Genomic DNA, 13,906 nt, shown 5'->3' with positions numbered 1-13,906 from the left:
AATAGCCAAAAACTTACCACTTCCACACGGATAAGGAGGATAACTATTAACAGTTATTTAACCTTTAACATGAACATTAATCAACCGTAATAATTTTTTCTGGGTACATGATACCATACAGCATCCATATCAAACTTGCGCGGGCTGCACTAACATTAAACTTTCATATCAAGGCGGGGGCCTCAAACTAGTGTCCTGCGGGCCATATTTGGCCCGCGGGCCACATGTTTGAGACCCCTGTATTAATGGAAGGTACCTTACTTACTCCCTCGCAGCACTTTACAGTCAAATTGCACATTTACAATCCAACATACATCCGACATACTGAACTAGCAAGCTTGTTGCTGTGTAGCGCACAACATCATCACTTGTCAAATATCATTTTCCATATGAACTGATATCTTATTTGTATGCAATGCAGATACTATCAGACAAAACATCCACTAAAAAATCATTTTAAAACAGGCTGTAGTTCTTTGACTTCTAGTGCTGTTATATGTTTTAGTGTAACAGTTTTTTCCCTCACCAATTGTTTCCACACATTGAATCACATACAAACACACTCAGGAGAGGCAACGCCGGAAGTGAACCGTGGTCTGTCACAACTGGAGCGTCTGTGGATTTATCATCCACAAAGTGGACCACACTTTCTACCACAATGTAAGGACATTGGGCACACACATACACACACACTTTCTCAAAAGAACATTTTGGAAATGTGTGTGTGTGTGTGTTCTACTGAGTTGCTGCTCATGACCACCGCACACACACAGACACTTACTCTCTCTTCTCCACATTACTCTCACACACACACATAAAGTGCACACACACTGAGATGAGAAAGTCCAATTATCAGCAAGCATTCCTCTCTCAGGGTAATTTAATGCATTGGGTGAGAGCTTCTCATTTATGTTTGGTAATTACACTCCCTCTGCTTTACACTCCCTTTAATAAGCTCTAACTTCGCTGCATAAACCGTTAGATTACACACATACATTCATGCATGCATGCATGCATTTTAAGGGCATACGGTGTGCATGCGGGCCATCACATTGAACTGCTTTAAAGCTGCATTTCCCTTCTCATTAGCATTCATTGCATTATTGCACCCCTTTTTTTGGCGCTTGCTGTTGTCCCCTGCTTTATTTCATAACTGCACCTCATGAAAGATGATGTTTTGTATTATGAAAATGCCTCTGATTGCTATTCATTATGGGGTTTCATAACTGCTTTTGAATTTATGTATGTGTTTATGGAATAGGTTTGTCTGTGAAAACTCTTTACTCCAGGGGGATTAAAAAGATGCAAAACGTATGAGTATCCACACTTGTGTGTGCGTGGGTGTCCGTGCGTGTGTGTGTGTGTGTGTCAGTCTGAGCTTGCATATTTCTTCAACTCAAAAAGTCGTGACTCTCTATCAGCAGTAAAGAGAGACGAGGTGCAAGTTTGTGTGCGTGTGTGCCGCGACTGTTGATGAAACATCTGAGAGACCAAATTATAGCTGTGTCATATGCCTGGGTTCCCGTTTGAGAAATCCACTTTTTCTCGTTTGTGAGGAAAATATAAAATTGCTCTCTGTTGGCTCTAAACAATGATAACGTACAAAAACACAGATAACAATTCGAACCCCTGCATGAAGCTTGTCACGTAATTTTCCCCGATCAAAAGGGGTTTAGTGAACTCCTTACTTTTCGCTGTATAATTTATCTGAGGTAGAGCTCCACTTGTCTTTATATTCTGTTTTAGTTATAAGCAATAATGCTTATAATGGGCCGAATGGTGATCGAGTGTGCAGGACACACAGCTGAGGGACTGGGGTTCGATTCCTCGCTCGGCCATCTCTGTGTGGAGTTCTCCAGTTTCCTCCCACATTCCAAAAACATGCTAGGTTAATTGGCGACTCCAAATTGTCCATAGGTATGAATGTGAGTGTGAATGGTTGTTTGTCTATATGTGCCCTGTGATTGGCTAGAGACCAGTCTAGGCTGTACCTGGCCTCTCGCCCGCTTGTCTGGTCCTTAATGTAGTCAAGGCGAGTGTGTGTTAGGGTGTACTCACAATAGGCTGGAGTGGCTGTGCTCAACTTTGGTGCACCTGACTGATCACTTCATGAACCTCGAAAACTCACCACACCCGGTCAAGTGTTTCTTCTTCAAATGTTATTAGAATAGATTTTTTAAATCAACAGACGAATTTTGTTTAGTCCAGTTGTTCATTCCATTACTTAAAAAAAAACGTGCACGGAATAATTGTGGTATAATCCTTTGTTTACGCTTCATGGTCTCTCACCACTTCACTCATTTTATGCCATCACTTTAGTCAACAACAGATTTTTGGATCCACTGCAACAGCATTTCACTAACTTAACATGTTCCTTGAACACAAACATTCATTGGCCACAATAAAGTTTTATAAAAGGCAGACCTTGGCACTGAGCTGGTTATTAACAGATTAACAAACCCTCCAGTACAGCCAATTTTTACTTCCAATGCAATGAGTTTGCAAAATCCATTTATGACAGAGTTCAAGTCATTACAAATGCCATCCTTTCTGTTCTTCGACGCAAATAACTTTGCTTCCATCTTGAGCTGACACATGACACCTGTCACTGACAAAACAGTCAAAGAGATCATCTGCAGGCTGAGTCCATCAATGTGGTGCCTTGATGAGTTACCCACTATATTTCTAAAGTCTACCACGCTCCTGTTGTATTGCTCATGAAAGAAAAAGCAACCTTATCACATTGCTGATATATGGTCATTGGAACAGTTGAAAAAACGGCTTTAAAAACCCGCTAAAATCAATGGACTTGCAATGTCCAACAGATTTTTCATGTCACAATTATTTCACACGACAATTTCTACCACAAATGTACAAGCAGTTGACATGTTAGTATTACTGCGTCTTGTTAGTATTACAGGACATGCCTTCTCTGTCTTCTTTTCTGTAAAGCAGTGTGAATTACCTCGTGTATGAATTGTACTCAATAAATAAACTTGAGTTCACATGCCTTATTGATGTGGTCCAATTCTACTCTTAACTGTGCACATCGCAACCTGCGTGATTTCACACAACAACATGATCAGCAAAGACTTACACTTCCCCGAATCATCCAATCATAGTGATATTTCATATTTGACTTCAGGCAAACTTACTTGTAGCAGGAAAGTTTCTCAGTGGTCAAACTTTTTTTTAGCTGGGCAAGATCATGTTTTTGGCTTGCACTCGACGTGTAGACTCCACAGTTCTGCAGGCCAGTGAACTTCTATTCAAAAAAACATGAGTGGAGAGAGCAAAATGTCAGTGGGACTTTCTAGAATTGTTTCTGTTAATAATCGTGTGAAATGTGCTGAAAATCAAATAATCTTCTGCTCAGTGCTATTTGATGTATTTTGTCTTACATTTGAAATAATAATTTTGTCATTTGTAACAAAGACAAAACCTGTTTAAGGAAATAGTGAGTCATTTTACTTAGTAGGAATTGTCTGAAGAAAAGATACTAGCTAAATATGCATTACAATCTGCTGTTACTAGAGACTATTGACCCGGAAATAGCCTGCAACACAACTGAATAAAATATGACACGATCACTTTTGAAAAAATATAAAAGACAAAATAAATATATATATATTTTTAAATCTGTTTTCCTCAAGGGTGAAATTATACTTGACTGTTTAACATCTCATTCACTGATAATTGTCATAATTTGCATCATCACGTCCATGTTGTTTGCAAACTTGCAAACTTGATCTTTATGTCACGGCTACACACGCGCCTCCTCTCGGACAGTGTTGTGTGTGAATGACAGGAAGAAAAGCTTGGGAGCTTAGATTGAAGTTTGGCACCACCTTCTGGTTTACATATATACAGTAAATTTCTACACCCCAAATATAAGACAGCCCATTGTTTCCAAACTTTTTCGGGGAAAATAATGTTGCTTCAATACAGTATAGTCTCACCGAATGCGATTGAATACAAGACACTGTCAGAGAGGAATTGTATTGTGATGTATAACTGCACCCCATCTGAAGAGCTGTTGCCCTTCTGAATAGGATGTTTGTTAGATGTCTTTTTATATACTTGTATTGGAGCACACTAAGTGTATTTATTATTCCCAGTCATCCAATATATCCATCAAAGTACTGTTGCGGTCCAAATATGTAATGCATCAATTCATCCATCCTTTTCCATAACAGCTTGCTACGTCCTTCTGTTTGTGCCGACTCTGAGGCTTTTAATTTAACTTCACAAAGTGTCAGCAAACACACACATACATAGTTACTCATTAGTCTTTGGCAGTCTTTGTTGCAGGTGCAACCGGGACTCACCTGACTGGATTTGAATAATGTAGTAATTTGCTTCTGATCCAACTTTCCTGGCTCCATGCCTCCCTCCATCTTTAGACGGCCCCAACACTCCTCATCCTTTACCACTGTGCTGTATTCACCATGAATGTTATTTTTTTCAAAGGTATTCTTGTTTTTTTATTCGTAGTGTTTATGAATTACTGAGACGCTATTTATGAACTGTGATGCTCAATTGAAATCATAATTGAAATGTTCATGTAACTGGTACTGACGAGACAAATGAAACGGTACATTCTTCCATGTATGAAGGTCCTCTATCCACAATGGATGCTCTTGTAGGAAATGATGGTTATTCTACCCAATATCATGACTACATACCCAATGGGAGGCTGGCCTTCAGTCATAACTTTATATTCTTTATATTCTATATATATATATTAGTTGGCCACACAGTCAGAAGATCGGACCGAACTGAAATTTCTGCCTGGTCATCTCTGTGTGAGCATGTTCTCCCCGTACATGCGTGGGTTTTTTCCAGGCACTCCCACATTCCAAAGACATGCATTTGAGGTTAATTGGTGACTGTAAATTACCCATAGATATGAATGTAAGTGTAACTGGTTATTTGTCTATATGTGCCCTGCGATTGACTGGCGACCAGTCCAGAGTATACCCTGCATATCCTCACAACCCTTGTAAGGATAAATTTTAAGGCCAGTTGAAAATGGGAAGAATTAAGGATGTTCTAAGTTGAGGTTCATAATGCAAAAAAAAAAAAAAAAATGGAAGTGCGACAAAAAAGTAATCAATTCATTGCAAACAATCATTACACTGAAAAAGGCTGTAGTAGGCTAAAAAAATGCAAGTATACATCTTACTTAATTTTGAAAATATGCATGTTGTAAACCTAAGAAAGAAGGCATTAAAACATGTCCCCTCTGTGAAATCCCCTGCTGTTGCTGCATTGTATTAACATGGAGTTTCTTATTAGCTGCATCGTGACTGAAGCCACACCGCACAACACGAGCTATTGCTTGGATTTTAAAGTTAATTCTTAAGCCTGAGCTTGACACCCCAAATATGTGAAGTTAGTATAGCAGCCGGTGTCTTTGAACATCATCCAAATACCCTTCTGTGTACTCAAGCCTCCTTTTTCAAATGCCCACATAATATTCAGTTTGTCATAACAAGAGAGGCAATTTGGTTTTGCTTTATTTTTTGCCCTGTTTCAGTTTTGTTAAGAGTCCTTGAGAAAAGTCTAAAGGAGAGTGTATTATCTCCAAGCTGTAAGAGAGGGGAAGATGGCCACACTGGTACTCATACACTACATGACATGTTTGCAAATATAATCAAACCTCTGAGGTCAAAAACAATCTGTTTGTATTTTGAAATAAACAGAATGTACCCATCATAAAAGTCGCAATAGACCAGAAAAGGATGGATGGTCATTTCCTCGTTCCTCTACATTATGTTTGTATGGCATACATAGTAGTGTTTAATGTTACAAATATAACTACTAACATGACACAGCATAAATGTGAGGTTCACTGAACTGAATGAGAGTGAAAATTTGTCAAAACCTCCAATACACTGACGTGCAGACAGGGGATGAAAAATCATGAAAAATAAAAATACAAGTGGTTAGCACGCAGGCCACACAGCTAGGAGACCTGAGTTCGATTTCCCGCTCGGGCATCTCTGTGTGGAGTTTGCGTGTTCTACCCCGTGCATGCGTGGGTTTTCTCCAGGTACTCCGGTTTCCTACCACATTCCAAAATGCTAGGTTAATTGGTGACTCCAAATTGTCCATAGGTATGAATGTGAGTGTGAATGGTTGTTTGTCTATATGTGCCCTACGATTGGCTGGCGACCATTCCAGGGTGTACCCTGCCTCTTGCCTGAAAACAGCTGGGATAGGCTCCAGCATGCCTGCGACCCTTGTGAGGATAAGAGGTACAAAAAATGGATGGATGACCAAAACAAAAATCATATCACACATTGAACTGTGTTATACATGTACTATATTCTCTATGATTCTGTATGACTGAAGTAAAAATGCTGCTTGTGCTGTTATTTTCTTGCTATATACACCAGACGGTGTCGCTGTTCAAATTTTGATGTCATAAGTCGGAATGATTTGAAAATTCTCACACAGTTTAGTGTGCTGTAAAAAAATAACCACCTAAAGGTTCATTCATTCACCTAAAGGTGTTTCGCTTAAACGCCGCAAACATGCTTTTAGGGGACTGAAAAGCACATGCCTGTTTGTTTGAGCAAACATGGCCGCCATCAAGTCAAACATCTTTACAGGAAAACGGGCAGGACCTACCTACGAGCCATTGACCATATGTCTAATTATTATAAAACAGAGAATTACATATATGCTGGAATGTCTTCAAAAACATTTTGACCACGCTTCATAGAGCCCTAACAAATTTATGTAACATGGACATTGTGGCCTTTTATGTTTTTATAGATTCAATATACATAAATTGTGGCTTTAAGACATTTGTGTGTGTGTGTGCGTGTGTGTGTGTGAGCCAGAGAGCCCCACCCACACACACAAAATTCAGTCATCTTCAGTAGGAGCAGTGTCATATCATAACAAATTTAATTCACCAGAGGCAGAAACTCCTGGGCTCAATTTTAACTCAATTCTGAATCCATTTGGGAATATGTAAATATATGCGCCATGCAGGAGTATTACAATACCACACTGTAACCATGTAGTTGCAGAGAACACCCACATATCCCCATCAAATTGTTTTTAACACATCAACCTTGGTACTGCAGTGTTCTAATAATCTGCCACTGTTACACTGATGTGTTTGCTCCATAACACACACACACACACACACAAATGTTTTCCTAACAAATTACACATTGCGGAAGCCCATTCCAACCATGCTGTTTGACTTTGAACTCAATATGAGCTGTTCAGCCACATGTGGTTTAGCTGTAAATTGGGTGTTTTTACATATTTATGATGACTGAATATACTACACTAATATGAAAAGATTCCATCCTGGACATTTTTCGGAGTTGGGTAAGCCTTTGTAAGCCACAGTCACATTTCTGTCGTGCATGAATGCATTAGTATACAATTTAAATTAAGTCTTAAATCATTTTTGCTTCATGTTTCCCTAATGACATGAAAAGCTGCCCAGGATCCCATCTCCATTAATGGTTGGGGCGTGTTGGGATAAAACGTGACAGCGCTCACAATACGAGGGATGAAAAATGCCCATGAAGGTGCGCTGACACACCGACATGACACATCCGATATAAAAGTGATTAGGTCAAGCTCGATCGGTCACACACAAATACATGCACACTATTCAAATTAAAGTGCACACTCTGAGATAAATGCGCTCTAATTTCCATGTGTCCTTGTTTTGGGACTCCCACCGCATTTCCATTCTAAGCCGCTAATTGTCAGTTAATCACTTATTGTTAATTGGTAATTACGCATTAAGATAACACTTGCTGTTATAGTATATGTGATTGAAATAATAGACGGCATGGAACATGTTTGTGCGCACTGAATTAGAACCTGTTTTTCTCCATGAACCCCCACTGAAGAGAGTTAAGCGCCTTTGCTCTGCTTCTGGAATGAAGGAAGACAAAAAAAAAAGAAAACAAAGGGAGGGATATTAATGTTTAACACAAAGATGAAATGGAGAAAGATTCCGAGAGGGATAGGAGGGCAATGCCGACAGGCAAAGAAGAAGAGACAAGGAAGTTGATGGGAGGTTTGGGGACAGAGGAGCAGGAAATAATTTAAAAGGATTTAAAAAGCTAGAACTCTTAATTGGGCAGCAGTAGTAGCGAAACCAACTTGGGATCCGGCATCCTTACAACCTCGTCACAAACTGAATAAATACATAAATAATCCAGAATGTTTCCGATTGCTTTGTGTGATGGATTCTAAGCAGAGTCAACAGGCTTGTTTGGCATAAAAAAAATAATTGATTGAGGTTTCAGCCACTGTGGCCTGACAGAAGAAACAGAAAAAGCTTTAGAGTGCTACAAAGGAGGTCGGTTTAAAATGTAACCTTAGACCCGAGTTGCTTAAGTCACAGTATGTTTCAATAGACTCAGTTTAAAGAATAATTTGAGTGAGTGACATCATACTTAATAATACAAAGTTTGGTTGCAAAAGAAAAGGTTTATATGTGCTCTATCAAAACTCAATTTGTCCTCTGCATCTGTTTCCCTCACACCAGCTACCCTCATGTCCTCCTTCACTACATCAATGAACCTCAACGTTCACATCTTTGAACCTCTGGACATGTCCCAACAATCTCAGTCTGGCCTCTCTGGCTTTATCTCCAAGGCCTCTAACTTGTAATGTCCTTCTGATGTCCTCGTTCCCTGATCCTATCCATCCTGGTCACTCCCAATGAGAACCTCAGCATCCTCATCTCTGCTACCTCCAGTTCTGGTCCCTGTCTTTTCCTCAGTGGCACTGTCTCTAGGCCAAACAACATGGCTGGTCTCTATACCTTTGCTTTCATTTCATTTTCATAAATTGGGACTACAGTAGTATACAAAAATCATACTGATTACTTTCATGTTTGTCAATTAGTATTTCAAATTTTGACCAATAGTACCGACTAGCAACACTTCAACGGATAGGTCAAATACATGATTTATTGAAATGACGATCCCCAAAGAATTGGAGTGGGTATGAATTACACATAAAATGTGTAAGATCGGTTGGGCCTTCTAGCAGCACCCACATGCAATCAGGGAAGAAGGAATCAAAAATTCCAGGGATCTACAATATTTTATGAGGTCCACTGCTCATTGTCCGACTCCCTGCATTCAAACTCTACAGTACCTGCTTAAGTGTAAATGAGGTTTTTTAGAGCAGTTGTTTTGTTGGCCGTCTAGGCAAATTATTGATGATATTCTGACTGAACCTGGTGCAGAGTAAATTTACAGTGCTCTGTGCATAAAAAATGAATACAATGAAACACAAAAGGGATCTTTGTACTGCATACGCAATGTGATGTTGACTAGGAATATATTATTTTACTAATGATGAATTTGTCAGAGACAACTGACTTTACTGATTTGTTAGTGTGTCACCAGGCATTTGGGTTTTTTGTTCATTTTTTATTTGTTATATTCCAATATTTCATGTGATACAGGTCATTCTCTTTTTGACAGGTGGCTTTTATGATACTTGAACATATTTTTAACAGTGTAGTCATTATTATGAAAGACACCCACATCCTGAGATATTTGAATGTGTCCCTACAACAACACATGCTAATTAGACAGATAGACACAAAGACTGCCACCCCTGCATACCCCGTTGGAGACAGGGAGGCTGGTTGGAACCCACTGATGGAGTGTTGAAGCCTTGATAGTGACAGTCGCCCAGGGCTGAACCACAACATTGTGGGTCCTTCACATAAGCAGATTGCATTTGCTCGCTCCAACCACGTCTCCAGTGTATTGTTTGGAAGTTGTTGTTTTTTAACTATTTAAACACTACTCCTTACTCTGTAATAATTTGGGTGATGTTCATTCTAAATCCAAACATGTGTAACCACCCCAGTAATTTAATTTCTGGACGATAGAGAGCACCAGTATGTAAGCCAAACTATAAACCACACATGTTTATAAGTGGCGGGTGCTGTGGTAATATGGGATATTTAGTACACAGAAAGATTTTTAACTTAAATTTTTTCATACATGCTGAACAGTGCATTGGCGAGTTAAACAATGCCGAACAGTAAGTGTAAGATAGATACTTAAACAGTAGCCGACCAGAAAAGTCATTCAGTTCCTCCTGGGAACTAAAACCACAAATGAACAGCCTCATAATTCCTTCATAATTCCTTTGTCACACACGTTGTCAGTCTCCCTCTCTCTATCTCTGACTTTTGTTTTTGCTTGTTGTTGTTTAGTTATTTAACTTGAGCTAAATAAATACCGTTGGTGATAGCGGTGATAGTGTCTAGTTGACTTCCTGTTTGGTGTTTTTACTTTGTGTGGTGTACTTCATACTAATATGCAGCTGCTTTCCCTCAGTGGATCTGTGTACAGAAGTTTGCAATTGCCTTTTAATTGTAGATGCATATGTCTCTGCATATAACATAAGAAAAAAAGAACTGTTTTCTTTCAAATAAATTCTAGGTAATATTATCAGTGAGTTTGATGTCATCTGGACCACTATATCCAGAGACTGTGTAAGTTTATGTTAACTCATTCTAAAACAATGCATAAATATTCCTATGTGGTTCGTTTCTCTCTCTTCAGGCGATGATTCAAACACGACTTAAGCCAGAAGCCTTTGTGCACATCTTCTGACACTCCAAACGTTCGTCTGACACTCAAACATTACTGACTGACAGCGGCGACACGCTTTTCTGACAGATCAAACCTGATTTACGATGCATGCATGCCATGGGCACACTCCCACGTTTCATTCGGGAGCCACAGACGATTCAGAGGAATGAGGGGTCACAACTGTAAATTCTATTGTGTCACATAATACTGTGTAACATGTCCTTATACACTCACACACTGCAGTCAATTAATTCCTTCTGTCTCACTTTGCTGCAGTTGAAATCTAGAAATTAATCACTTGTCCCTTTTCAAATGCATCCATCTAGGAAGTGATACCTGAGTGGTAAAACCAATCAATACAGTATATGCCCAAAAAGTAGCAATAGACTAAACAGTAGATGCCAGATACTACCAATCATTTGGATCAACACCAAATTGCACACATACTGTATATCAACCTCTTCCCTTTATGAATTCACTCTGACTCTAATGCTAACATCTCAATTTTTTGGGGCCCATGCAGTGATTAAAAAAAGGTGAATCAAATTATGAAATTATGAAAAATGTGTCCTTTTTGTTCTGGGTTTTTCCTTGGCCCATACCCAAGCCCACTATAATGTTCTGAAAAACATGGTTGCCCACTTCCTGATTTATTTATTTTTTTTGCATGTTTGTCACACTTAAATGTTTCAGCAAACAAATGTAAATATTAGTCAATGACAACACATCTGAGCACAAAATGCAGTTTTTCAATGAAACCTCTTATCATTAAGGGAGGAAAAAAAATCCAAACCTTCCTATTGGTGTAGCTCAGGGGAGTCACATCACAGTTGTGTTTGCCCTCAGACCTTGTCTGAAATGTGTGCACAATTGGACTATTCGAGGACGTTTTGCCTCTCAAGTAGGCATCATCATCATCATTCCATGTCAAAGACTAAACTGAGGGAATATTGCAAGATCTGAGGATTTATTCTCTCATGACCAAGACTGGTTTCCCTCATGTGTGGTGCAAAACAACAGTCGTTAAGACGCAGTAGAAGTAGAATGAGACCTTTGCCTGGCAATGACAACATTGCTCACTGTAAAGTGGTCAGATGTAGAATACCCTCTTCTCAGCTTGAAGTCATATCGAACTGCCTATTCCAGAGAAGAATAACGGTGATTGACAGATAAGTAAAATAAGACTTGCACACACTTGGGTGAGTATTAGCTCAGAAATGTAAGCCCAGAAATTGAATGAGCAATGTAAAGCACCGAAGTGACAGGGTGGCAGTGATTATTTCACATCAGCAGTTCTCCATAAACTCCATAAACATGGGGATGGAGTGATATCATTAAATGTTACATTGATGCACTGCAGCTGTAGTAAGAGCACTATATCATTTGTGTCTGTGCAACTGGGATCATTCACAACACAGATGTTACTTGTGTTGGAGAACAACAGATTGCACCATCAAATTACTTGCTGGGTCATCATTTTGCTTATGGTTACAAGTTATGTCTAAATAAACAAAAAGTCTTATTTTTGCATTTTTAATGAAGCTATCATGAAATGAATGAACATCACCGAGGCCTAAAAAAATAATTATTTGGATCGGAGCCAAATTGCATCTCCGTCTTGCATATGTGTTTGTGTGTTGACATGAGAATTCTCATTCACTGTCAAATATTTCATTATTGCATACCAAAGCTCAGTTGATTCATTTCATGTCTAAAAGGCTCTGAAATGTTAAAAATGTATCTAGAAGATCATAAACAGGGTTTTCTATGCTGTAACTACTAACTAACTAACAGACTAAAATATATGATGTATAAATAAAAAATTCTTCATTGCAGAATTTAATTTATCACTGGTGGGTCTGCAACCAATTAACGGCAACAAACAAGGGAACAAGGGATTCATTACTGTATAGTGTGATGCGTTAGTGCTATAACATCAGTATGCATTACAGTGGTACCTCGGTTTTCATTATTCATTTGTTCCAGAAGGTCATATGAAAACTGAAATGTAAAAAAACCTAAATAATTTTCCCCATAGGAAATATTGAAAATCCCAGTAATCTGTTCCAGACACCTAAAATTATTAACAATAAATGCATTCCATGCATACGACAAGCTCGCAAACAGTCCCATTATAATGTGATTATAAGCGTAAACAAACCGGATTGTGCAAAATCAATTTGCGGCAGTCCAAATTTATTTGTGGTGGACCCCACAAATGAATAAATATTTTAGAAAAACTTCCACTACTATTAGCAATTGTATTCGACTTTTTTCCCAACACTCGCCATTTAATCTACCACTCACATATTTTACCACAAATGTATCTTAAATGTATGTGTATTCCAACCTATATTTTAGACAGATTAAGGCTTGTCACTAAATCGCATTTTCATTTCAAAGGTGTTCTCCTCCCCCATGCCCCCATTAATATATGAATTTGGTCCAAAGTGTCAAGATGAATAAAACAGTGGTTTAAAATAAACAGAATAAATTAGCAAGTCAGAAGTGATTATCTTTACTGTCAGTCTCAATTGCATCTTTGCATCACCATATACACATGGAGAGTTACACTATGGAAACGTATCAATTATGCATCTGTATCGTGGAGGAAGTGTATTCCATTTCTGCGTGTGTGTGTCACATGAAAGCAGGGCGAGTGTGTCTGTGTTGGGTACGTGGCCTCAGGTCATCAACGAAGGGTGCTGCTCAGGGAATTCCCCCAAAGGCAGAGCTGCTCAGTCAAAGGAAAGCATGCACTCTTTACTGCTTCTTGCATGACGCAGATGCACAAACACCTTCCACTTGAGTCTTAAGACTGGAACCCAAACACAGTCGTGCATTAAATGACGTCACACTGTATGCTTTTAATGATTTCAAACACGTTAGAAGTGTTTGTGCAGGTCAATAGGAAGCAAAGTAAGATGATGAAACATGACTTTACACTTTCAAACTGCTATTATAGGGGTGTCTAAATTATTTTCACCTAGGGCCACTGAAAAGTCACATAATCCTGGGGACACTTGATATTTGGATGTTTTGGCTCAAAATTATATTTCTATGATTCTACCAATAACAATAACAACTACAGGCCACCAAATATTTATGAGAATATTTATGAGGAAGTGTTCATTTTCACATTTGTTATATCTTAGCAAAAATCACAGGTCTCCAAATTATATCATTCCTACTGCAATTTACATTCAACGATCTGTCCAGCTTCAAAACGTGGAAGAATTGGTAGGGGAGCAAAGATGAGAAGTGAAGCGTCAGTGGGGGGGCTGTCATCTCGTTTT

Source organism: Doryrhamphus excisus, linkage group LG9 (genome assembly GCF_037039965.1).
Source record: "Doryrhamphus excisus strain RoL-2023G ecotype Guam linkage group LG9, RoL_Dexc_Guam_v1.1, whole genome shotgun sequence".
In the NCBI taxonomy this organism is placed as follows: Eukaryota; Metazoa; Chordata; class Actinopteri; order Syngnathiformes; family Syngnathidae; genus Doryrhamphus; species Doryrhamphus excisus.
Note: the sequence above shows the minus strand (reverse complement) of the source record.